This window comes from Capsicum annuum, chromosome 1 (assembly GCF_002878395.1).
Source record: "Capsicum annuum cultivar UCD-10X-F1 chromosome 1, UCD10Xv1.1, whole genome shotgun sequence".
NCBI classification, from domain to species: domain Eukaryota; kingdom Viridiplantae; phylum Streptophyta; class Magnoliopsida; order Solanales; family Solanaceae; genus Capsicum; species Capsicum annuum.
The window spans coordinates 191,942,231-191,968,222 of record NC_061111.1 but is presented as its reverse complement, the minus strand read 5'-3'; the positions used below and the strand labels follow the sequence as shown (position 1 = coordinate 191,968,222).

At 37.4% G+C, this 25,992-nt stretch overlaps 1 non-coding gene across 1 annotated transcript; it reads right to left on the bottom strand.

The window, feature by feature from the left end:
- Positions 1-10,764: 10,764 nt before the first annotated feature.
- LOC124892136 lies at positions 10,765-10,871 on the bottom strand. The gene has a single exon (XR_007050090.1). It is a non-coding gene; the product is annotated as a small nucleolar RNA R71 (small nucleolar RNA).
- Positions 10,872-25,992: the final 15,121 nt, after the last annotated feature.

Genomic DNA, 25,992 nt, shown 5'->3' with positions numbered 1-25,992 from the left:
GAAGAGAACAGTTGAGGTAGACACAAATTTGAGGATTCACTCAAGAAAGAGATGGACCTGGTCCCATCTCTTAGGTTAGTACCATAACAGTGTGCTTTAAAAATCATAAAATTCTATCTAAAAAGCCACATGTCTTTCCTTCTCGAGTTAAATTTGTCAAATATTTAGTAAGGTGAAGGGTAGCAGCTATTAGAACCAGACATGTCATTTCGTTCAAAAGGGATCTCTTAATGACAACAATCACCTCCCTACATAAAAAATCAAACTTATTGCATTCTCTTCCAAATTAATTCATAAATTATCTTTCTCAAATCATTCATTCCCTCAGAAATAAATTGTTATTATTCTCTCTCTTATAAAAGCTTCAAATGGTTGATATTCCTACCCACTCAAGCCTTGATAAAGACCATGAAATTAGTTAATCCCTAGAATTTCATTCTGAAAAGCCCCAAATTGAACATTTTAATTCTTCAATACCCAAAACTGTAGAAGATCTCTCCTCAAATCCTCGACAAGAATTTGAGTCTATACAACCTACTGCGTCTTCTCTAGAAACTACTGATTTTCTAGTGGTATTCGTTCCTGTTGAAACTTTAGTTACCATGGAAACCCCTGTTGGGTCAGCCATAGCAGTGGACCTAAATTAGGGCTTTGGTTCACCAATTGAACTTGAAGTTTCTTTTTTCTTAGATGAACCCAAAAAACCCAAAGCCTATGAAACTCTTAGCGTACCTAGTTCCCCTACTCCCTCAGAGTTAAAACTTATTTTTTTTAATTGTGCATTGAAGAAATTCTTGTGAAAAGGTTTGATATTTCTAGTAGTGAGAATTGGGTGGCTGATAATCTAATCTTGCTTGCTAATGATCTAAGAGAAATCTCTTTTAAAGGAGACGAGCCAATATTTGTTGAGAAAGCAAGTGATATATCTTTTAAAGGAGATATTCCTGAATTTGGGGAGTTTATACAACTTCTAAATGAGGAGGATGAGGCAAATGATGCTGAACCACCTCTGAGGTGGTCTGTGTAGAAACAAAAGGGAAGTAAGAATAAAAAGAAGGTGATAGACACTAGTGTAAAGGTTGCTAGATCATATTCAACTAAGGAATCTGAGAAAATATTGTTAGGGGATGCTATGAAGGCTAGCAAGTCATCTACTACTAAGAGAAAAAGGCTGAAGAAAACTGTTGTAGTAGAGGAGAAGAATATTAAAATTGTAGATGTTGGAGAGGGTGAGGATATTGATCTTGATGTTGCTGCCGGAAATAAAAAGAGAAGAAAAGAAATTCATGTTGAAGGAAGGACCAAGTCTTCCATTTTGAAGTCTAGTAGCCCTGCTAGAATGAAATAAAAGCACATCGCAGTAAAGAAGAAAAAGAAAAATTCTGAGAGACCTGGTCCCGAGAAAAGAAATAATGCAAAGGATGAACCAAGCAGTGGTTATAAAATAATAAATAAGGATGATAAATAAAAGTTAGTATCTAGAGAAGAGAGTAATAAAGTTCTTAAAAATCAAAATTTGCTGACTGGAAGGGTATTTGACTCAAGGTTCCTTGAAAAACCTAGAATGGTTGAGCTTGTAGAGTATGTGCAATACCAAGGATGGTTACATCTTGTAGAGGGACTAGTTCCTACTGTCTATGAAGGGGAATTTAGATGGTTCTCTTACACTGTGAAATTTTCTAAAGATGGAGAGAGCCTGACTATACTGGTGAAAGGAAAGAAAATTAAGTCGAACGAATAAACTCTTAGAAAGATTTTGGATGTTCCCATTGTGGGTATAAGGACTATTTCAAAACAACAGCCCTTAAGTGAGTTTATGGTTGATGCTTCAAAAGTGGGAGGAGTCTCTGTGGCTGAAGTAAGGAAGATGTTTCTCAAAAGGGAGTTCCAATTTGTATTTGAGTTTGTCAACAAAGTACTACTGCCAAGATCTGAGAAAATAACTATTTCTTCTGATGTAGACTTGTACGTGATAGAGTTCCTAAGCAAGTTTGAGTTGGTAAGTCTGCCTGCCCTAATGATTCAATATATGTACAAGGTAATCCATGAAAAGGATAAAAGGCATGGTATGCCTTATGGATACTTTTTGAATAGGGTGTTTGATTACCACCCCCAACAAAGCAAATGTTCACCCTGACTACTTTGGTTGAAAATAACTGTGTTGAAGGAAAGGTTGGGACCATGTCCCAGGTGTCACAGCTATTGGCAGTTCAAGAGAGTTTGAGTAAGAAGTTAGAGAAGATGAGAATTTCTATGGCCACTAAGGATGCAAAAATCCTTACACTGAGATTGAATGTTCAACAACTATCATCAAAGGGACCAGGTGCTAATGAAACACTTAGTGCAGAAAATACAGAATTACACAATAAGGTTGCAGTACTCATTAAGGAGGTTCAAGGGCTGAATGCAGAAGTTAAGGACCACACTAAGTAGCTACTGAATGTTCATGCTGCAAAAAGTGACAGAATAGAGATGTTGCTCAAATATTTCTCCCCTAAACCTCCATCTACCTAAGTCCTATCACCCCCGTCCCTTTGTTATCTCTATGCCAATTTTTTGTTCTTGTTTCTGATGTAGATTTTGAAAGATTAGGTGTTTTGGTATGTTGTAATGGTATTGATACCATTTAATATGAATGAATCCTTGTTTGTGTGTTTCATCTATCTCTTCTTTAATTTTAAAGTTGTTTTCCATATTAGTGTTGCCCCAGTGGCCATGAGTTAACTGAATTGTGCTTATTTTAGTCTGAGTTTACTGTTCTTACTTTTCAATGATGCCAAAAGGGGTAATACTGAATTCATGTGGTAGGGACCAGGTACCAGGTACCAGGTGTAGGTGTAGGTATATATGTTGAATAATGTATTGAAGTGCAAGCATATTAACAGGAGAAAATAGGGAAACATGTGCAGGGAAGCATGTTGGTATAGTGACAGGAGAAAATATAGTTTTATAGTGATAGGGGAACAATCATTGACAGTAGTGGTAATCACTCTGATTGAAGAAGATGGATGAATTTTGATACTCCAAAATCATCAAAATGGGGGGAAATTGCTATATCATTTTTTGATGATAATCAACTGACAATAAGGGACTAAGTCCCATGGGTTTTTATGAAAACATATAGCTGTTATATGTCCTACAAAGTTTTGTCTGTTAGTATAACAATCTGTGTAGGTGATCTATTTACCAATCATCATATTTGGCCCAATCGAAATTCTACCCTAATCATTATCCGGCTATAAATATAAAGGAATGCTTCTCAGTTCATATTTTTTGCAATTTGGCTATTCAAAGAGAAAAATAATGAAAACTCAATATTGCTTAAGATCTAAGTTTTTGTGTGTTGAGAGAGTGATTGTTCTTAAGTTCAGTCTTGGTCTATAATCGAATTACTCATCTTATAATAGTAATGCTTTGCTTGAGTCTTTAGAGTTCTTAGGTAGAGTAACCTGAGTTGATATCGGTTCGAGTTAATCAATGTTGAGAAGAGATTTTGATAGAGTTGTCAAGGAGACTTTGTAATGGCATTGTTACAAACTCGTGGATCTGTGATTTAGGTTCCAATAGAGTCTGTAATCACGATTTTGATTATAGCGGATTGTTGAGTGCTTGTGATTGCAAACCGTTGCTTTCCCCCTTTGAGCAAGGAGGTTTCTATGTTAAATCATTGTGTTCTTAACTTTCTTGCAAAGTTTTAATTCCTTACTGCTTTTTGCCTGTGTCTAACTCTAAGGGACCTGGTCCCTCTGTAATGCCTCGAGTCTGTACCCCAAATGCTACACAGTGCTAGTAACCCCGAAGGACCACCAGCTAACTCATGACTGGTACCTGTTATGAGCATTGAGTAATAGTAATATAGTAATAATGATATTACTAAAATAAATGTGAAAGGTATGCTGAAATTGCCCTAAGATTCATAACCGAAAACAAATACTAAATACAGAATACTGAAATATCTGTCTGAAATATTCTAGTCAGAAAGCCTCTAACTATCTGAATTATGAAGTTGATAGGACAAGACCCTAACTAACTCTGACTACTAAAAACTATACTGAAATACTGAAATAATACTCTGTCCTTAAATAATGAGGACTCACTACTAAGTCTGCTGCTAATAGGCTGGGCTGCTAAGTACGGTCAGGAGCCAGTGCATCTGAACCTATGATATAAGACATCATAGCGCAAAAGAAAAGTATGCGTCAGTACTTTGAATGTACTGGTATGCTAAGTGAGGTAGGATGTAATGCATGGGTTCATATGCATGAACAATAACTGACTGAGTAACATGAACATAACTGAATGAAAGAACATGCATAAATACATAAAATATATCTGAGATCATTTTAACACTAGCCACTGAGTTCTGAATACTGACTAACTGATATCTGAGTTTACTGATATTGTAATACTGATAACTGAGTGACTATTTTTGATAGTCTGGATTAATAACTAGGTGACTATTTTTGACTGTCCTGATTTTGTAGAATCAAGCTGAGTTCTATACTGAGCTGGGTGAGTGTGTCTGAAAGTCCTGAATCTATAGAACTAAACTGAGTTTTATACTGAGACTAAAACTGAAACTATGAGAGCTAGTTATCTAACAAACATGCCCCTCTCCAAATGGATTGGGGTCCAACCTATAACCCCAGTTAGAAGGGTATAAATACTGTGCCATGAGTAAGAATATGTTGTGAGTTTCCCTCTCTGACAGAAAGCTCTTTTGTCAACCCTCGCTGGCAGGGAAACTAGTATGAGATGTATTAACACTAGTCCGGAAGGAAGATATCTCAACCTAAACTTGCTACATAGTTCTGTAACACAGTGATTTCTATTAAGGGTCAAACCCTATGCTGGCAGGAATGCCCCCATCCCTGGGTTCGCTCGGTGATGAATCCTACTCCCAACTGAATAAACACTGAACTAATTTCTATTCCACACTAGCTTAACTAAATTTTTACTGATCATACCTTCTAACTGAACTGAACTGAGTTCACTGGATTCCGCTAACTGACGGAGTACTACTAAATCTGGTTAATTGACTGAGTTCACTGAGTTCTAAACTGAGACTGATTACTGAGTACTACTATTTGTAACACTACTGAGACTATTCCGTAACTACTGTAGCTCTAGGTAAAAAACAAAATTTTTGGGTATTAAATACCCTCAGGACTCGATAGCATGAAAAGTAAAGCATAGAGTAAACTTGAAAAGCATAACACTGTGCACTTGTTTATAACTCATATATAGAGAAATTTTATCAAATGCCTGTAAGGTATAAGTTTACACATATACTAACATGCCATGAATTCTTCCCCATTTAACTCACATGAGCATTGTAATGAACACATGGGGAGCACAACTATGCAGGTACTACAACTGCTGGGTCACCTATGCACTTCTTTAGAAAGGAGACATAAAACACTGGGTGCACTGAAGCTAAGTCTGAACGTAGCTCAAGCTCATAAGCTACCTTTCCAAAATGACTGAGAATTCAGTAAGGACCGACATATCGGGGACTGAGCTTCCTCTTCTTGCCAACCTCTTTACCCCCTTTATGGGAGAGATTTTCAAGAATTTAAAATTACCGATCTCAACTCGAGATCCTTTACTAAACATGCATGAATGAGAACATGAAAACATAACTGAGCTTGAAACATGATACATGAACTGAATATCATAAACTGAGCAGATTGCTTAGATACATGCCATGACATGGGAATGGTCACACTGCTAAGATTGGAACGAGAGAGTCAACTTATGAGTACTTACTACTCCAACTGGATCTTTTTATGTAAGAGAAACTGGAAGGTTTGAGACATGAAAGCTCAGGGGTTATAGTGCATCTCTTTCTTGGGATATTATGTCCCTCGAAGAATGCTGACTTAGCTGAGATACTAAGGAAAAGCTGAGACGATGCACGGGGAACCTATGAACTGAATCATGACTGAATATTTGGGATCTGAAATTGAGGCTTGATACATGAGCTGAGCTTAACTTGTAACTACCAAAAAGATCCATTTTGGAATGGTCATATTCATAAGACTTCGGATAGGATGACTAGGTAGAAAGATGGGAAACTATACAAACTTGTTCGCCTGACTGCTGAACGGAATTGCTAGATTTATGGACTAACTCATACTGAAAACTTATACTCAACTGGAGCATTTCTTGACACTCTTTCTATACAATTCTACTGACTTAAGGGAGCAACAAAATCTTGGCATGGTCTAAATAAGACATCTGAATAAGAAATCACCATGTGGCTACAATTCTGTAATACGAAGCATGACTTACGAAACATCATCTGAGATAGAGTTACTAAGCCTTATACCCCACAACTACAAATTTTCAAGCTTAGGTATATTCCTCGAATACTCTCTCAACTATACTATTCACCTAGTACGACACTTCACTTGAGTCTACTAAAAATATTTGCATGGGCACTGAGCACGAATGCATAAACATACTAACTTATCTGATTAACTAAATATCTGATAGCTGAATACTGGGCATGTAAGACTGAACTGTACTTACTCTGAATAACTGGGCTGAAACTGTAGAGTATTATGCATATGAGAAAAGGATGAACTGAGCAACGTAATATAACTGAGCATGAATTCGTGTAAACTGTGTTATCTGAGAATGCAAGACTAAGCATATAACATGATTCTAAATTATTCTGTAAACTGAGGTACTGAAATACTGATAACCGAATAACTAATAACTGCACCACGCTATGGTCAAGCAAATCTAAAACTAAACTGAGTTATTGATCTGATTACTAGACTGAGACTATTACTGAGACTATAACTAAGATGGTAACTAGGACTGAATGTTGGGTTCTGATAACTACGTATTAGATACTGATATAAACCGAGGATCTGAAAAGACACACTTAGAATTTTCTCAACTCCTCATCTCATGAAAAATTCTAATTTTACTCCCTTCAATAATTAAATACAACTTCTTTCTAGCCATTTACTTAGCACACTAACCTGACATTCAGGCCTATTTTCATAACTACAGCCTCGTGTAAAATAAGCATGCAAAAATCTTTCCTTATCATGAAATATTTATACTCTCCCATCTAAGAAATTGCTCATCACTACATCATTTCATAAGGAGGGCTCACTAAAGGGTTAAAACATAAGGACCTGAGGCATGAATGAATACTATGCCAAACTCGACACTTATTCGAGGCCTGAGGATTAGAATATCAATGTCATGGTTTTATCAAGAGATCTAAACTGAGAATATACATGACCTTATCTGAATTTAGTTAACCATAGGAGTGTAGCATGAGTCATAGGAACTGGGCATACTGTAAAGCATGACATGAGTACACAAGTCATGAGCTACATGACCTGAGTTTGGAGTTTCTGTATTCATAAAACATGATTCGTAATACTGAGTGAACTGAAACTCCTTATACTAGGAATTGCAAGTGTATATGATTTTCTTTAACGTGCAAAAATATGATCTCTTATCATAGAACTGACATATAAAACATGAACAGATAAGATACCATGATAACTGATAGGTTTTGAGAGTCTGAAGCAAAATTCTGAGATGATCTGTGGGTTTATCCTTATTACTAAAATAGACAAGAGTGTCATCTATAAAGACTATGACAAACATGTCCAAGTACCGTGTGAACACGCGGTTCATCAAGTCCATGAAGGCTGATGGAGAATTGTTAAGACCAAATGATATGATTAGGAATTCGAAGAGACCATACCGAGTTATGAAAGCTATTTTTAGAATGTCATAGTATCTGAATCTGAGTTGATGATAGCCTGATCTGAGGTCTTCTTTGAAAGTTAATTGACACCCTGAAGTTGGTCAAATAAGTCATCAATTCTGGAAAGTAAATACTTGTTCTTGATCGTGACTTTATTTAATTGATGGTAGTCTATAAACATTCTAAGAGAACCATCTTTCTTACACATGAATAGAACTGGTGCACCCTAACGGGATATACTGGGTCTGATAAATCCCTTATCTAGGAGATCCTTCAACTGTTCTTTTAATTCTTTGAGTTCTACTGGAGATATTCTGTATGGAAGAATAGATATGGGCTAAGTATCTGGAAGAAGGTCTATTCCAAAGTCAAATTCCCTCTCGGGAGGAACTCCAGGAAGATCTTCAGGAAACACATCTTGGAATTCACATGCTACTAGAACTAACTCAAGACTGGGAGTATTGGAACTAGAATACTTAACTCAAAAGAGATGATAGACACATCCCTTAGATATCATTTTTCTTTCCCTTAGGTAAGAAACAAGCTGACCCTTGAGTGCTAAGGTACTAACCTCCATTCTAGGACAGGTTCATTCAAAAACTAAAATTGGCAAATTCTATTTCTACAGTTAATTGAGGAATATAATGAATGAAGCCAATCCATGCTGAGAATGACATTAAATTATGTCATCTCTAATTTTACAAAGTCTGCTAAAGTGACTTTCTGAAATACCATAACTGAACAGTTCCTGTATACCCGTCGGGCTATGATAGATTTACCCACTGGGGTAGAGACTGAGAAACGCTCTAGTAGGATTTCGAGACTGACTCTGAATTCAATAGCTATATAAAAAGTTACAAAGGACAATGAATCTCCTGGATCTAGCAAAGCATAAACATGCAAATAATAAACTTGTAACGTACCGGTGACCACATCTGGAGAACTTTCCTGATCCTGTCAGGTCTGAAGCGCATAAAGCCTATTTGGGCATTGCCCATTAGTGGCATTGGAAGTGTCACCCTGCTGATTCGAATGACCAAACTAAGCTGAGGGATGGATAGGCTGACTCTGCAAACTTGACTAAGGGCTGATGTGTGAGCAGATGCTAACACATTTGAGGTTTTTAACTCTAAATAATTGCAAAGTCTTAAGCAACTTTTGATTGTTTTTGATCATTTTTTTGTGATATTGTAGTTGTAGCAAGGATGGGAGGAAAACGTAGGAAAGATGAACAAAATAAGTAAAATCTGGTACAAGTGAGCTGATATAAGTCTAATGACATTTTTTGCAAGCCATCAGAGATATGGTAATATACCAGAAAAAGGCGTCAGGAAGAACAGTGAAGAAGAGTTGCTGGATGAAGGTGACGACATTCTCAATATGTCATCACAAGTGTGGTAAGCCTTTAGAAGATGCCATCAAGTGGGATAGAACATGGTAAAATAAGCTGAAGGTTTGACGACATTTGCTACATGCCGTCACTCCTTTGGTAAGCTGTCGAAGGACATCGTCAGAGTGAGGTAGAACAGGTTAAGAAGGCACGACTTCTGACGACATATCTGAGATGCCATCAGAAGCTTGACGATCAACACCAATATGTTGTCACCTAAATCTAAGTCCAGCTGTGATTTTGTTCTCTTTCGCCAATTATTCTTAGTTTTCTCTCTTATCAACTATTCTTGGGTTCTAACTTGGGATTTAATTGAAGAAATTGCTTGTTGTTTTCCATCTATACATAAGTTGATTATTATCATTGTGAATTCAACTTGTGATTTCTTTCATCAAATCATGAGCGGCTAACTCTATTAGCCGGGGTTATGGGATCCAAGGATTAGGGTTTGATATGATGCTAGTAGTAGAACATCTTGAAATTCTGTGGTTTTAACTGAAATCTAGTGGTTGCAAACATTAGATTATGCCTTAGGTTTTATTTGCTTCTAACGGAGAAATAGACTAGAGGACGGAAATTATCAACATGGACTCGGAAGCTACCAATCTTTTATTTAATGATTAATGCCGTAACTAGATTAATCTACTTGAGATAACATCCGTTTGGATATAGATAAATTATCTAAGTTCGAGAGAATTAGATAATTAATTGTCTGGTGAGGTTGAGAGATAAGTTAGATAGTATCATAGTCAGGGATATTTTGTTGTTCTACTCATTCTGAGGGTCTCTAGCATTACCTAGTATCTGTCAATACCAAAATCTTTGGTGATCATAACTCTGGTTTCCCATTTATAGTGATAAGAATACTATAATTCAGAAAGTGAAGATTGATTCATTGTGAACTTTAAATCCCCATTTTTTTTAGAAATAATAAACTACCAGTAAAGTATTTCGTAAACAAATTGATGTTCACACCCTATTCCCTGTGGGATTCGACCCCAACTTAGTTGGGTTTTATATTGACAACGATCACTTACACCCATTAAAGAGTGTAATTTGAGCATTATAAAAATGGCGCAGTTGCCGGGGAATACAGTTGTAGACTGAAAATTTTGTGTGCAAAAATTTGCTGATAGTTAAGTTTCCTTGATTTACGCTCGGTTTTTATTTTTGTTTATTTACATGATATTTACTTTAGGTTGAACTAAGCAATACCCAATCTAGAAGTCCATCACATAAGTAGAATGGCAGAACGACCACTGTGGTATGAGGCTGAAGAGGATGACGATGTGGATAAAGCAGGTGCAACAGGCACGATCATTCCGCCACCGTTGGCACCAGGAGCAAAGTTCATTATTACAAGCATAATGATCCATCTTTTAAATATGAAAGGGTTGTTTGGAGGCCTTCCTAAAGATGACCCCAATCTGTATCTGGTGAATTTTGTCACCATTTGCAAATCCTTTAATAACTCAGGGGTGAGCTAGAGCACTATCCTATTAAGGTTGTTCCTATTGTCTCTGTCCGGTGAGGCAAAATTATGGCTAAATGAGTTGATGCCTGATTCTATAACCAACTAGAGGCATTTGAGAGAAGCTTTCTTAGAAAGTTTTTTTTGCCGTCCAGGAGGATACAGTTGAGGGATGAGATCAACAATTTTAGGCAACTTCCAAATGAGTCTTTGTATGAAACTTGGGAGAGGTTCAAGAAGAAGCTGGCACAATGTCCAAATCATAACATGACAGACATACATCTGATGGAGACTCTATACAGAGATTTTTACTCTGTGATAAGGCCAATGGTTGACAACACTGCTCGAGGATCAATTTTTACTCTTGTATTTCAAGATGCTGCTAATATACTGAATAGGATGACCAAATTAAGTAGGGCTTGGTACACTAGTGATTCTGTGGTGATAAGTCCAACTGTACCTATTGGAATGAATGAGGAACAATGAAAAAAGAATGAGGAAAATGATCAAGACATTGCCCATCTAAAGACTCAAATGGACCTGCTCACCAAGCACTTAATGTCAGGAGGGACAGAATAGGTGAAAGTTGTAATGACTTGGGATCGTGATGATATGGAGACAGAAGAAGAAGTCAACTATTTTAGTAATCAGGTGGGTTTCTAAGGCAATATCCAAGGGAATTAAGGTCGGAATGGGAATGACAATCCTAATCATAAAGACAGAGAGCAAGAAAAAAGGAGATGCATCAATGGCAAAAATGGGTTGTATGTTTGTGTACGACATCAAGAAGCAGTTGCAACTAGTTCGAGAAAGTGTTCGATGGAATATATGATAAAAGAACTATTGAAGGGAGTAGAGGCTACTAATGCAGGCGTAACCAGTATGAGGAGAGAATTTTCCACTATGAGTCAGTTGGTTATTTCACATTCAACTTCTATCCAGTAGTTAAAGCAATAGATGAGTCAACTATCCTCAGTACCAAACCAGGGAATAAGTGGTACTTCACTTGTTCAAGCAACTCAGGATCAAAAGACTAACAAGTCATGTCAAGTAATCACCACTAGGAGTGGTAAGATTTTATCTGGCCTTGCTGTTGACAAATCTGGGAATATTGAGGAAATTACAGATGAACCAGCAAAATAACATCCAGGGGAGTTGGAGAAACCAAATAGTTCTATTGACTTGTCCGACAAAAAAAAAAGAAGAAAGTAGTGTTGAAACCCATGCCACGACCACCACCTCTCTTTCCTCAACGGATGAGAAAGAAGGCAGATGATGTAAAGTTTAGCAAGTTCCTGGCAATGCTCAAGCAATTAACTATAAATATGCTTTTGATCGAGGCCCTTGAGCAAATTCTAGGGTATGCAAAATTTATGAAAGATCTTGTGACCAAGAAACGAGCAGTGAGTTGTGAACTGAAAGCAGACCTCCACCATTGTAGTGCTATTTCCACAGGGAACTTGATGTAAAAGAAGTCGAATCCAGGTGCAGTCACTATTCCCTGCGCAATTAGAACTATGGAATTCACCAAAGCACTATATGATCTAGGAGCAAATATTAACCTGATGCCATTGACAATCTATAAAAACTTGGGTCTGGTAAATCTCACACCGACCAATATGAGGCTGGTAATGGCCAATAGATCAGTAAAGTGACCTGTTGGCATTTTGTATAATGTGCTAGTTAAGGTCTCCAATTTCATATTCCCTACAGACTTCATCATTTTGGACTGTGAGGTGGACTTCGAGGTGCCCATAATCCTGGGTTGATATTTCCTCGCAACCGGATGTGTATTGATCAATTTAAGAGCGAATGAGCTCTTATTCAGGGTGAACGATAAAGAGGTACGGTTTAATGTAGGCAAATAAATGAAATAGCATGAGGAAATGAGTATGTTCTCAGTAGTTGATATGTACTTTAAGGATGAACAGGATGTGCTCAGAACTAAACAGCTTATTATCGAGCCCTTAGCAGCGGTTGTGATGAACTATGAAAACGAAGGAATTGAGGAGTATGAAGAGACAGCTTGTGCCCTAACCGGCCTGGGGTCGTATTCTTATTCTTCTAAAAAGCTTGACCTTGATCTGGCTAATCGACCAACACCACCAGCCAAGCCATCCATTGAAGAACCTCCGATGTTGGAATTGAAGAAGCTGCCTGGTCACTTACAATATGTATTTCTTGGAAAAGGGAACACACTACCTATTATTATTGTAGCCGATTTAGAAGAACGATAGGTAACTACACTTATTTCAGTACTTCAGAAGCATAAGAGAGCAATCGGATGGACCATCACAGATATTATTGGCATTCCTTCTGGCATCTGTACGCACAAAATCCAACTAAAAGAAGACTGTACTTTTACCATTGAGCATCAGCGTCGTCTTAACCCACTAATGCAAGAAGTGGTGAAATAAGAGATTATTAAGTGGTTAGATGTAGGAGTAGTTTACCCTATTTCTGAAAGCAAGTGGGTAAGCCCAGTTCAATGTGTGCCCAATAAAGGTGGTATGACAGTGGTTGCTAATGAGAAGAATGAGCTGATTCCACTCAGGCCAGTGACCGAGTGGAGAGTCTGCATGGACTAGCGTAAGTTGAACTCTTGGATGCTGAAGGACCATTTCACAATGCCTTTTATGGACTAGATGCTTGATTGATTGGCTGGCAGGTGGTGGTATTGCTTCCTGGATGGTTATTCTGGGTATAACCAAATCTGGATTGCTCCGGAAAATCAAGAGAGGACGAGTTTAATATGTCCATATGGCACATTTGCATTTAAGAGGATGCCATTTGGGCTATGCAATGCACTCGCCACTTTTCAACGGTGCATGATGTCTATATTCTCTGACATGGTAGAAGACACCAAAGAGGTATTCATGTATGATTTCTCAGTAGTAGGTGATTCATTTGAAATGTGTCTGGAGAATTTAAATGTGTCCTTGCAAAGATGTATTGAATTTAATCTAGTGCTTAACTGGGAAAAATGTTATTTTATGGTAAAGGAGGGTATTGTACTGGGCCACAAAATTTTTGAAAAAGGGATTAAAGTTAATCGAGCAAAGGTTGAAGTTATGGAGAAATTACCGCCCCCCATTTCAGTAAAGGGAGTGCATAGTTTTCTTGGTCATGTAGGATTCTATCAGAGATTCATAAAAGACTTCTCAAAAGTTACAAGTCCACATTGCAAGTTATTGGAGAAGGAAGTTAAATTTCTGTTCGATGATAAGTGCTTAAAGGCATTTGAATTCCTTAAAAAGAAGCTGGTGGAGGCCCTCATTATTATTGCACCTGACTGGGCCAAACAGTTTGAAATAATGTGTGATGCAAGTGGTGTTGCGCTAGGATCTGTATTGGGACAAAAGAGGGATAAATTGTTTCACCCGATATATTATGCTAGTAAAGCACTGAATGGAGCACAAAAGAATTACACAGTAACCAAACAGGAATTGCTAGCCGTGGTGTATCTTTCGAGAAATTCAGATCTTATCTACTTAGAACTAAAGTGGTAGTCCATACATACCATGCTATCTTGTGGTACTTTATGGCCAAGAAGGATGCTAAACCAAGGCTTATTAGAAGGGTGTTGCTACTGCAAGATTTTGATTTCGAAGTCAAAGATAGAAAATGTTGTGAAAACCAGGTTGCAGATCATCTATCTAGAATGGAAGGTGGACAAGAAGTTAGTGATGAAACAAAGATAAATGATGTATTTCCAAATGAGGAAATCCTGCAACTACTGTGGAAACATTGCCTTTGTACGCTGATTATGCAAATTATGTTGTGAGTGAGCTCCTCTCAGAACACCTTTTGTTCCACCAAAGGAAGAAGTTTTGGCATGGCGTAACACATTATTTCTGGGATGAGCCTTATCTTTTCAGGCGATGTGCAGACAATATCAAATGAAGATGCATGCCTGAAGTAGATAAATAATGTATACTGGAGGCATGTCATGCTTCCCCAGTTGGGGGTCACCATGCAAGTGATCGAACAGCCAAGAAGGTGTTGCAGAGTGCTATTATTGTCCAATATTATTTAAAGATGCCCATAAGTTTGTGTAGAAATATGATCAGTGTCAAAGACAGGGATCGATATCTAAACGACATGAAATGCCCTTGACCAAGATGCTTGAAGTCGAGTTATTTGATGTATGGGGTATTGACTTCATGGGTCCGTTTGTAAGTTCTTACGGGATGAAGTACATTTTAGTTACTGTTTATTATGTATCCAAGTGGGTTAAAGCTGTCGCATTGGCTGACAATAAGGGAAAGAGAGTCATTTCATTTCTAAAGAAGAACATCTTTTCTCGCTTCGGAGTACCACGTACTATCATAAGCAATGGAGGATCTCACTTTTGCAACAAACTATTTTGAGCAACTCTGGTGAAGTATGGTTTAAAACACCACAGAGTGGCTACTCCATATCACCCGCAAACTATTGGGAAAGTGGAGGTATCGAATCATGAAGTGAAGGCCATCCTATCCAAGACAGTGAATGCTAGCCGAAAAGACTGGTCACGAAAACTTGATGATGCCTTGTGGGCATACCGAATTGCTTTCAAGACACCTATTAGAATGCCACCATTTCAATTGGTCTATGGAAAATCATGCCATTTTCCAATAGAGATGGAGCACAAGGCCTTATGGGCACTCAAAAAGTTGAATCTAAACTGGAAGGAGGTGGTAGAAATAAGATTAGGGAAACTGAATGAGATGGATGAATTCCACTTAGGGCATACGAGCGAGCAGATTTGTATAAAGAAAAAATAAAAAAGTACCATGAATGGAAGATAGACAAACGAGAGTTCAAAAGAGAGGACTTGGTACTTCTGTTTAACTTCAGACTTAAATTGTTTCTAGGAAAACTAAAATCTAAGTGGTCAGGCCCTTTTAAGGTAAGCCAAGTCCACTCCTCTGGAGTAGTGGAGCTTGAAAACAAAGAGGGCATTACCTTCAAGGTAAATGGGAAACAGGTAAAACTTTACATTGGACCATAAGAATCAGTGAAAATCATCACTATTATTTCTCTCGATAAAGTTTGAGGTAATTGAGCCACCTGCATCATGCTGCGACATTAAATCAAGCGCTGCATGGGAGAAAACCCATGAGTCCTGAGAATAACCTACTCCAGGTATAACCTAACCCTTAGTTTCATTTTGTTTTGATTTTAAGTTGAGGGTGTGGGGGTGTATTGTCATTGTACCAACTGTGTTAGTAACTAGGAGAAGTACTTATACTTGAAGCAATCTGCATGTTTGATGAATTTTTGAGCACCTCTCCATTGGTTTGATTGTATGACTGTGTAAACTACATTAAATTGTGACCATGTGTGAATATTCTTGTGGCATTAGTTTTAGTAACTTGACAATCACTGCCAAATATTTGCATGAACTGGATGAGTAGTAGCTAGTAAATTGCTTATATGCCAAGTGTGTGTGAGGCCTTACTGCGCTCCCTTTGTATTGCCTAATCTAGAACTTGCCCGGTTCGTCTTACCGTAGTTGAAGGATAGGAGTTAGGAAAGGATCATAGACCCTTTTTGAATTTCAATCACTTTTAGCCTAAATGACTTTCCCTGTAATACATTATACCCCTTGGTCCCTGTTTGCACCTAAATTAACCATTTTTTTTCTATGAAACCCATCACCTTCCCTTTTTAAATCATAATGAACCTATTTTGGCCTTGGTCCTCCTTAGACACTGTGCACCTTGACTTAGGCAAACAACCTAAGTTGAGGGTGGCTATTATAGGGGTGGGTGAGATAACTTGGGTAAGAAGAAGGGTAAAATAAAAAAAGTTCTGAAAAAGAAATTGATAGTTGGGTGTTGGTGAAAAAGAGAAATAAAATGAAAATTGTTTGAATAAATAGAAAGACCACACCCTGTTTTGTGATTAAGAGAAAAGAAAAAGAGAAAACGAGGTTAATAAGTAAACCCCACAAGATAAGGTAGTGCCAAGGAGGTTAGTCACTCTAAATGTTGTTTAATACCATACCAGCCCCTATAATACATTACAAACCTGAGAAAGTCCTATAGTGATCCTAGCTTACCTATCTAGACACCTCGGTAATGGCGATAAGGGCAAGCATATGGTATTTGGCATACACTGGTTGAACTTCATTCTGAGTGCGAGAGCCTCTGTGATTATCCCGATGATTATACCTTGATTGTTGATAATGAAATAAAAGGGAAATTTCTTTTCTGGGAGGGCATAATAGGTATACTACAAGTTATTGACTTATTTTGGAGAATGTGATGTAGATGCATGCAGAAGTGTCTTTGTCGAATGGATGCCATACCTTGATTCCTATGAGTTGCAGGGTTATTTTAAAAAATTTGGCACAACTATTTTTAAGTTGATTGACCTTGGAGAGGATGCATGTGTTTTTGAGCAAAGTCGAGTGACTGACTGCTGATTGTATTTTGTATTCTCTTAGTTGTGTTTTGGTTGCTTGAGGACAAGCAATTGTTTTAAGTTGAGGGTGTTGATGTGTGAGCATATGCTAACACATTTGAGGCTTTTAACTCTAAGAAATTGCAAAGTCTTAAGTAACTTTTGGTTATTTTTGATCATTTTTTTGTGATATTATAGTTGTAGCAAGGATGGGAGGAAAACATAAGAAAGATGAACAAAATAAGTAAAATCTTGTACAAGTGAGCTAATATGAGTCTAATGGCATTTCTTGCAAGCCGTCAGAAATGTGGTAATATACCAGAAAAAGGCGTCAGGAAGAACAGTGAAGAAGAGTTGCTGGATGAAGGTGACGACATTCTCAATATGTCGTCACAAGTATGGTAAGCCGTCAGAAGATGCCGTCAAGTGGGACAGAACATGGTGAAATAAGCTGAAGGTATGACGACATTTGCTACAAACCGTCACTCCTCTGGCAATCCAGCTGTGATTTTGTTATTTTATTACCTTAATTAGGATTTAGTATAAATGAAAATTTTGAGGGTTTTTAAATTATCAAGTTTTCATTATTCAGAACAAGAACTTTGGAGAGAGAAACAGGTACATTGTTCTCTTTCGCCAATTATTCTTAGTTTTCTTTCTTATCAACTATTCTTGGGTTTCTAACTTGGGATTTAATTGAAGAAATTGCTTGTTGTTTTCCATCTATACATAAGTTGATTATTATCATTATGAATTCAACTTGTGATTTCTTTCATCAAATCATGAGCGGCTAACTCCATTAGCCGAGGTTATGGGATCCAAGGATTAGGGTTTGATATGATGCTAGGTGTTTAATGGATTCAAGGAGTAGTAGAACATCTTAAAATTCTATGGTTTTGACCGAAATCTAGTGGTTGCAAACATTAGATTATGCCTTAGATTTTATTTGCTTCTAACAGAGAAATAGACTAGAGGACGGAAATTATCAATAGGGACTCAGAAGCTACCAACCTTCTGTTTAGTGATTAATGCTGTAACTGGATTAATTTTCCTGAGATAACATCCATTTGGATATAGATAAATTATCTAAGTTCGAGAGAATTAGATAATAAATTGTCTGATGAGGTTGAGAGATAAGTCAGATAGTATCATAGTCAGGGATATTCTAATGTTCTACTCATTCCGAGGGTCTTTAGCATTACCTAGCATCTGTCAATACCCAAAACCTTTGGTGATCATAACTCCGATTTCCCATTTATATTGATAACAACACTATAATTCAGAAAGTGAAGATTGATTCATTGTGAACTTTAAACCCCCATCTTTCAGAAACAATAAACTACCAGTAAAGTATTTTGTAAACAAATTAACATTCACACCCCATTCCGTGGGGGATTCGATCCTAACCTAGTTGGGTTTTATATTAACAACGATCTCTTACACCCATTAAAGAGTGTAATTTGAGTGTTATCAAGGGCAATCTCTGATTCTATGGTCTAGCTTGCCACATCTAAAACACAATCCACTACCAGCCCTACACACGCCCTGATGCTTTCTGCCACATTTTTCGCAAGGAGGAGTTGTTCGACCACTCTTTGGCCTTAGCGTTCCATCCCTCTTATTCGTTCTATCTTTTTTCCTACATCTTTTTTCATAAATCTACAGAGCTTGAGTCATAAGCCTATATAGGATTGCAGCCATCTAAATGTTCTGGCCTACTACTGAATAAGCTAAGGCAGTGGAAACAGTCCTGAGTTCGAAGTGAGACACATGCTCATTCAGGGGATCTGCCTGAATGGACGGAGATGCTGAATAGTTTCTAGTTCTCCTTCCATTAGTCTTTTTAGGAGACATGTTCTATAAACGAAAGTAAGAAAAGGATTAGACTAAGAGTGTAACTTGAGCTCGTGCTCACTTGCATGATATGAACACTGAAAGAAGGGAATCTTTTCCTAAAACGCCTCATAGCCTCTTGTCCATAAGTGTGATGCGCTACACACCCTACTAGATGTGACTTTCAAAATTCCTAGGACTCTGTTGAACCTTAGTCTCTGATACCAAGTTTGTAAAGCCCTGAGTCTGTACCCTGATTGCTACATGGTGGTAGCAACCCCGAAGGACTCCCAGCTAACCCAAGACTGGTACCTGCTGTAAGCACTGAGTAATACTAACACTATAATAATGATATTACTAAAATAAATATAGAAGGTAGGCTGAAATAGCCATAAGTTTCATAAGTGAAAACAAATACTACATACTGAAAACTGAATACTAAAATATCTATCTGAAATACTCTAGTTTGAAAGCCTCTAACTTTCTGAATTATAGAGTTGATGGGACAAGCCCTAACTAACTCCGACTACTGAAAATTGTACATAAATACTAAAATAATACTCTGTCCTTAAACTATGAGGACTCACCACTAAGTATGCTGCTAATAGGCTGGGCTGCTAAGTATGGTCAGGAGCTTGTACGTCTGAACCTATGATATAAGACATCATAGCGCAAAACAAAAGTATGCGTCAGTACTTTGAATCTATTGGTATGCTAAGTGAGGTAGGCTGATATGCATGGGTTCATATGCAAGAACAATAACTGACTGATAAATATGAACATAACTGAATGGGAGAACATGCATGAATACATAAAATGTAAATGAGATCATGTTAACACTAGTTACTGAGTTTTGAATATTGACTAACTAATATCTGAGTTTACTGATACTGTAATACTGATAATTGAGTGACTATTTTTGACAATCCTGATTCATAATTGGGTGACTATTTTTGACAGTCCTAATTTTGTAGAATCGAACTGAGTTCTATACTGAGTTGGGTGACTGTGTCTGATAGTCCTAAAACTATAGAACTGAATTGAGTTTTACACTGAGACTGAAAATGAAACTATGGGAGTTACTTATCTAATCGACATGCCCCTCTCCAAATAGATTGGGGTCCAACCTGTAACTCCAGTTAGAAGGGTGTAAATATCGTGCCACGAGTAAAGGCAAGCTGTGAGTTAACCCTCTCTAATAGGAAGCTCTTTTATTAACCCTCACTGGAAGAAAAACTCGTATGAGATGTATCAACCCTATTCTGGCAGGAAGATATCTCAACCTACGTTGTCTATGTAGTTTTATATTGTAGGGATTGCTAACTAAGGGTCAAACCCTATACTGGCAGGAATACCCCCATCCCTGGGTTCGCTCGATGCTGAATCCTACTCCCAATTGAATAGACACTGAACTGATTTCTAGTCCATACTAGGCTTGACTAAACATTTACTAATTGTACTATCTAACTGAACTGAACCGATTTCACTGGATTTCGCTAATTGATAGAGTACTACTGAATCTCGTTAACTAACTGAGTTCACTGAGTTTTGAACTAAATACTGAACTGAGACGGTGACTAATTATTGAGTACTAATGTTTGTAACACTACTGAGACTATTCCGTAACAACTGTAGCTCTAGGTAAACAGTTAAATTTTTAGGTATTGAATACCCCCAGGACTCGATAGCATGAAAAGTAAAGCATAGAGTAAACTTGAAAAGCATAACACTGTGCACTGGTTCATAACTCATCTATAGAGACATTTTATCAAACAACTGTAAGGTATACATTTACACATATACTAACGTTCCATGAATTCTTCCCCATTTAACTCGCATGAGCATTTTAACAAACACTTGGGGAGCACAACTATGCACATGATACTAAAACAACGTGTAGGCATCATAACATAAATTCCTTAATTCAATGGCTTTACATGAATTCACATGATACTACACACATAATAATCCATTCCATATGAAACTTGTAATAAACCATGGATTGGAAACCCAATTAACATTATAATAATGAATACACTTAAACCCAATCATGGAAATCATGAAATTACCTACTTGAAGTTTAAAAGAGTTTCTTGGACTCTAAGGGCGGAAGGAACACTTGGATGAACACTTCACATACCTGAGTACTTGAATTGACTAAGGTTGATGGTGCGTTCTTGAATCTTGAACCTTGAATTAGAAGCGCTAGGGTGTTGTTTCTTGTGTAATTTTGAGAATAGTGTATGGATTTTGCCTCTAAAGTGGGTAAATCTTGTGTTTTAAGGGCTGATAAATGTGGGAAAATAACCCAAATACCCCTAAGGATGCGACTTTTTAATGACTGAAAACTGGCCTAGCACCGCATAGATCTATGCGCCGCGTCGAAGGGATCGACGCTATGGCCAATGTGCTGCATCGAGTCCTCGTCGATTCACTAGAAATTGCACTGGAAGCTGGGGGAAAATATTCATCGATGCACTAGGCAATGCGTCACATCGAGATTGCATCAATACACTTGTTTGGACTCCCAAACGTGCTTCAAACGATGTTCAAAAAATTCGAAACTCATTCGAGAACACCTATTGATATTCCTGATCATGAAGTAACTTAAAGATTGATATTTAATGGTCGTAAGGGTTGCAAAATAAGATCACTAACTATGAAGGCTAAAATAACTCTAAGTATGAATACTTAGCTAAAATTTTCTAAGTTTGGGACCCCTTAACAAGATTTAAAGTATTGAATTAAGTGTAGGATTTTGCGGGGTCTTACATCCTCATAAAGTGGTGCACCCCCCTCCCCCATGTTTTATCACTCTTGATATGTTTCAAATGCACCTTAAATACTCTAAACATGTAAATTAGCACATAGAATACACAGTTTATACTTCATTAAGCATATCAAGTTATCCTCTAAACTAAGCTAAATATGCATAGATAATGACACTTAGGTTTATAAATACACCTATGATCACCACACCACACTTAAAGCCTTGTTCATCCCCTAACAACTCCTTACACTAGGCTTAATTAAGGAAAAAATCTACATCACTATTTGAACTAATACACTCAAGCTAGAACTACAGTGACTATATGAATAGCAAGTTATACATTAGGCATGTCCGATTCTAACTAAAACATATAAATACTACTTCAAGACTTCCTAGACTCAAGATTTGACTCTATTATTTGGCAAACTTAGGCACATTTCTCAACAAAGAGATTATATAAGTCACTTATCCATTATTAAATATACACCCTCACCATAATAGAATCACCCTTATTCACTCACTAATATACAAATTATCATCAGAATGGGAGTAAGAATCAAATTCTACTCTTTCTTAGAAAGGATTCACATATCACATAAGATGAACCATAAGCTTTCTTTTGGTGTAGTACTCTGATAATTTCAATATATCAAAGATAAATATCAACTAGGACTTTAAGGCTTGTAATATAGGTGTATTACCCTAAGTTTTGGGCTCTAAATTTCTCCCTATATTGTGCACACTTCTGGGACTACGACATAAATAATGAGTCGTAGTCGACATTATGAGTCATAGGGTAGGACTTATAGTCCTACTAATAAGATGACCCAAGGTTTCTATTTTAGTCATAACTAGACCTTATGAGTTGTATGGTGTGGTCACGAGTCCTGGTGAAGGACTCATGACCATAACACTTGAGTTTCTTCCCTGACCATAAGTCCAGGCAATAGCTTATGACAAGTCACCATGAGTCATTACCTGACCCATAGCGACTGGGAGCAATTTTCTTAGCTATTTTTAATTAAGGATAATTTGTCTTTCCCTTTCTTTAAACTTCACCCACGACCTTAAAATATCTAAGGGACCCTATTTTTATTAGTTTATCAAAACAAACACTACTCTTTCCTCTGTAAATCCCAAATTAAGGAAAATCTAGGGTTTCAAAGAATTAATCATCTAGCTTTAATTTGTCATTTTCTCTTTAAATTACTAGGTGTTTCAAGCATCTCTCTCCTCCCTAAATTTATTTTATATAAAATCATGTGTTTAATCAATGTCCTTGTGAATTAAATTACTGGGTTTGAATTATGGGTTGAGGTACTTGGTTGGTCTCTATTTGAATTGTTTTCCCATGGTTTTGAAACTTCTACTCATGCTTTGATTTGGTGATTTTTGATCTACATGGGTGGATAGTTTTGGGGATTGGATTGGGGAACATTGGTTTCCCCAAATTATGGATTTTTGACTTGGAATTAGCATTAAACTCAACCCACTTTGTAAGTTGGTTTTGAAAAATGGATAGTTGCATGGCTTTGCTTACTCTTCTAAACTATTGCATTGCATTAAAATATGAATGGATAGAAATAGTTTTGAAAGGACTTGGTGGCCATGATTTTGGATTAAAATAAAACCTGGGAGTCAAATTGGTTAATTTGAATAGAATAGCGTAACTAGATTAGCTTACAAGTATAATTGATATAACGATACCATAATGGTAAATGCCTTAATAAATGATTCCTGGGTTAACCAATGAGTTTATGTACATAATAGTTTTAATTTGGGATTAAACGGGGTTGCATTGCTTGCTGTGAAGGAGTCCCAAGGGGGAAGAGGGAGATCAATACTGGAAATCATGTTTGTCGGTGTAGGGGTCTATATGATTGTGTGCATAGTATAAACAATATATATTTTATTGGAATAGTAGAGCCTCTATGGATTTGGCCCTTCTTTGGATTTCCTCAATTTGTGCAGCTACATATATTGGGGCCTTTTCAGCAGGAGGAGCTAACCCATATAGCCTGTGGGTACCCTTAGGAGAGATAGAGCAACACAGTCTAGGTTAATGGTTTTAAAATCTCATTCCCTTGACCCTTTCCCTATCCTGACATCTTATATATGTATATATGAATGTGTGTATGTGGTTTTGGATTGATTTTGGACTTGGAATTATTTTATCACTTCCTTGAGTTACATTCTAGTGCTTACTCCACTGATTGTCCTAGGACGCTACATTGTTTCATAATGTAGGGTCCACAGACACTTTTGTTACCCCTATGTTGCGTTAGGTGGTTTGGTTGTCTTTGAGTTGCTGTGAAGTAGTGAGCCTCCATCATTCGGAAATTTTTACCATTTCAATATGTTTCTTTTCATATTTTGGGAATTGAAGAGTTTCACTGTCATGATCGAGGGCATGTCCCGACCAAATCTGATATCTTGGTTTTAAAGGATTTTGTGGACATGTATGGATTGGGCATTTCTTTTGGATTCCTAGAACCTTTCTTTTGATTTATGCATCCTTTTTATTGTTTGGTTTATATTCCATTATTATCTATATTATTCTCAGGTGGTTAGGCTAAGAGGATGGTCTCCAGTCCATGGTGGGCTTAAGTTACTGTAACACCCCAATTTTGCTGAACCAGAATGCTACATGGTGCTCATGACCCCGAGGGACCACAAGATAATCCATGACTGATATCTGTACCTGTATACTACAAATCATGATATAATAATGCAGAATACATGGAACTGTAAGGCCATAAGGTTCAACTGAATAAAACCATATGGGTGCAAATGCCCAAAACAACTCAATCTGAACATAAATCTGAAAGCCTCTAAACTGTCTGAATAAGGAGTTAAAGAAACATGTCTCCAACTAACTCTGTAAAACTGAACTAAAGAAATAAATAAATGAATCATATCATATTGTCCTCGAATCAATGAGGACTCACTGTGTCTCTGCGACTAGAATGCTACTGCTACTATTGGGCTGGAGCTCGTGTCTCGGAACCTATGGTGTAACATAAAAATAAAGCACCATAGCGCAAATGTGCCAGTACAACTGGAGTACTGAGTATACGAGGAAGGTAAGCTGAACGTAAAGGGTTTTATGCATGAACAACACTGACTGACTAATATGAACGTAGGAGTGCAAACACATATATATAGAAACTGGGACCGTGAATTCATGATAGCATGACCTATAAGCTAATACATACTTTACTGATAACTATCATGACTGATACTGAAACTGATAACATGGACGACTGTATCTGGCAGTCCTGTATATACTGAAATCTGAAGAACGCCCTGAGTTCTTTTACTAAAACTGATACTAAAACTATGGGAAGTAGTGTTTAACTGACATGCCGCATGTATGCTGTTATGGCTAAGTTGGGGTCCAATCTCTGCCTCGACTGGAGGGGTGTCAATACCGTGCCATGGGTAAGGACAATCTGTGGTGACCCTTATCTGATGGGTACTCAATGAGAACGGTGGGAACCATAAACTGACGGGTTAAGCCACCTCATCAACCCTAATCTGATGGGTTAAGATGTCTCAACCTATGCTGGCTACGTAGTTCTGGAACACAAGGATTGCTACTAAGAATCACACCCTGAATTGGTGGGTGAGTTCCCATCCTTGGGTTCACTCGATGCTAACCTCTACTCCCATCTAGAGGGACTGGACATGAGTAACTGACTGTACATGACTTAATCTTACTGGCTTCCATTGACTGGTGGAATGTTACTGATATCTGACCACTGACTAAGATCATGAGGTTTTCCCGAGTCATATGACTGACTGAAGTCTATGGAATCATAGCTTGAGTTTGTATATCGTGAAATATGACATGGATCTACGCACACAACTATAGTTTCCGGATACAAGTACCCCCAGGACTCGATGGAAGGAAACTGACACACATGACTGACTTGATCATAAGAGTAGAGTCCATAATTTATAATATCATAAGTAGGGATCTCATACTAAGCATGGTTATCAACAATGTATTGCATGGAAAGGATTTAATATCACATGGAAGTACTTGCACAATCTTAATATCATGTTCATTGCATAATCATATTGGCAACACATACCAATAGCATGGAAGTTCATGTGGATTGCATGGTTATCATACATCTTGTTCATAAGTAGGATTTGCAAGTAAACATAGCATAATCTCATAAGAATAGTTCATGAGTATTCCAACAACATTTACAAGGCACATTAATAACATAGAAGTCATTGGAACGTAAGGGCATATCATGAATCCTTCACTTAGTCACAATTTAGCTATATTGCATGATTTCTAGTTCCTTAGGCATTTTATCAAACACCTTACATGCACATGTTAAGCATAGGAGAATTCATCAAATTATACATCATGAACAACCAAA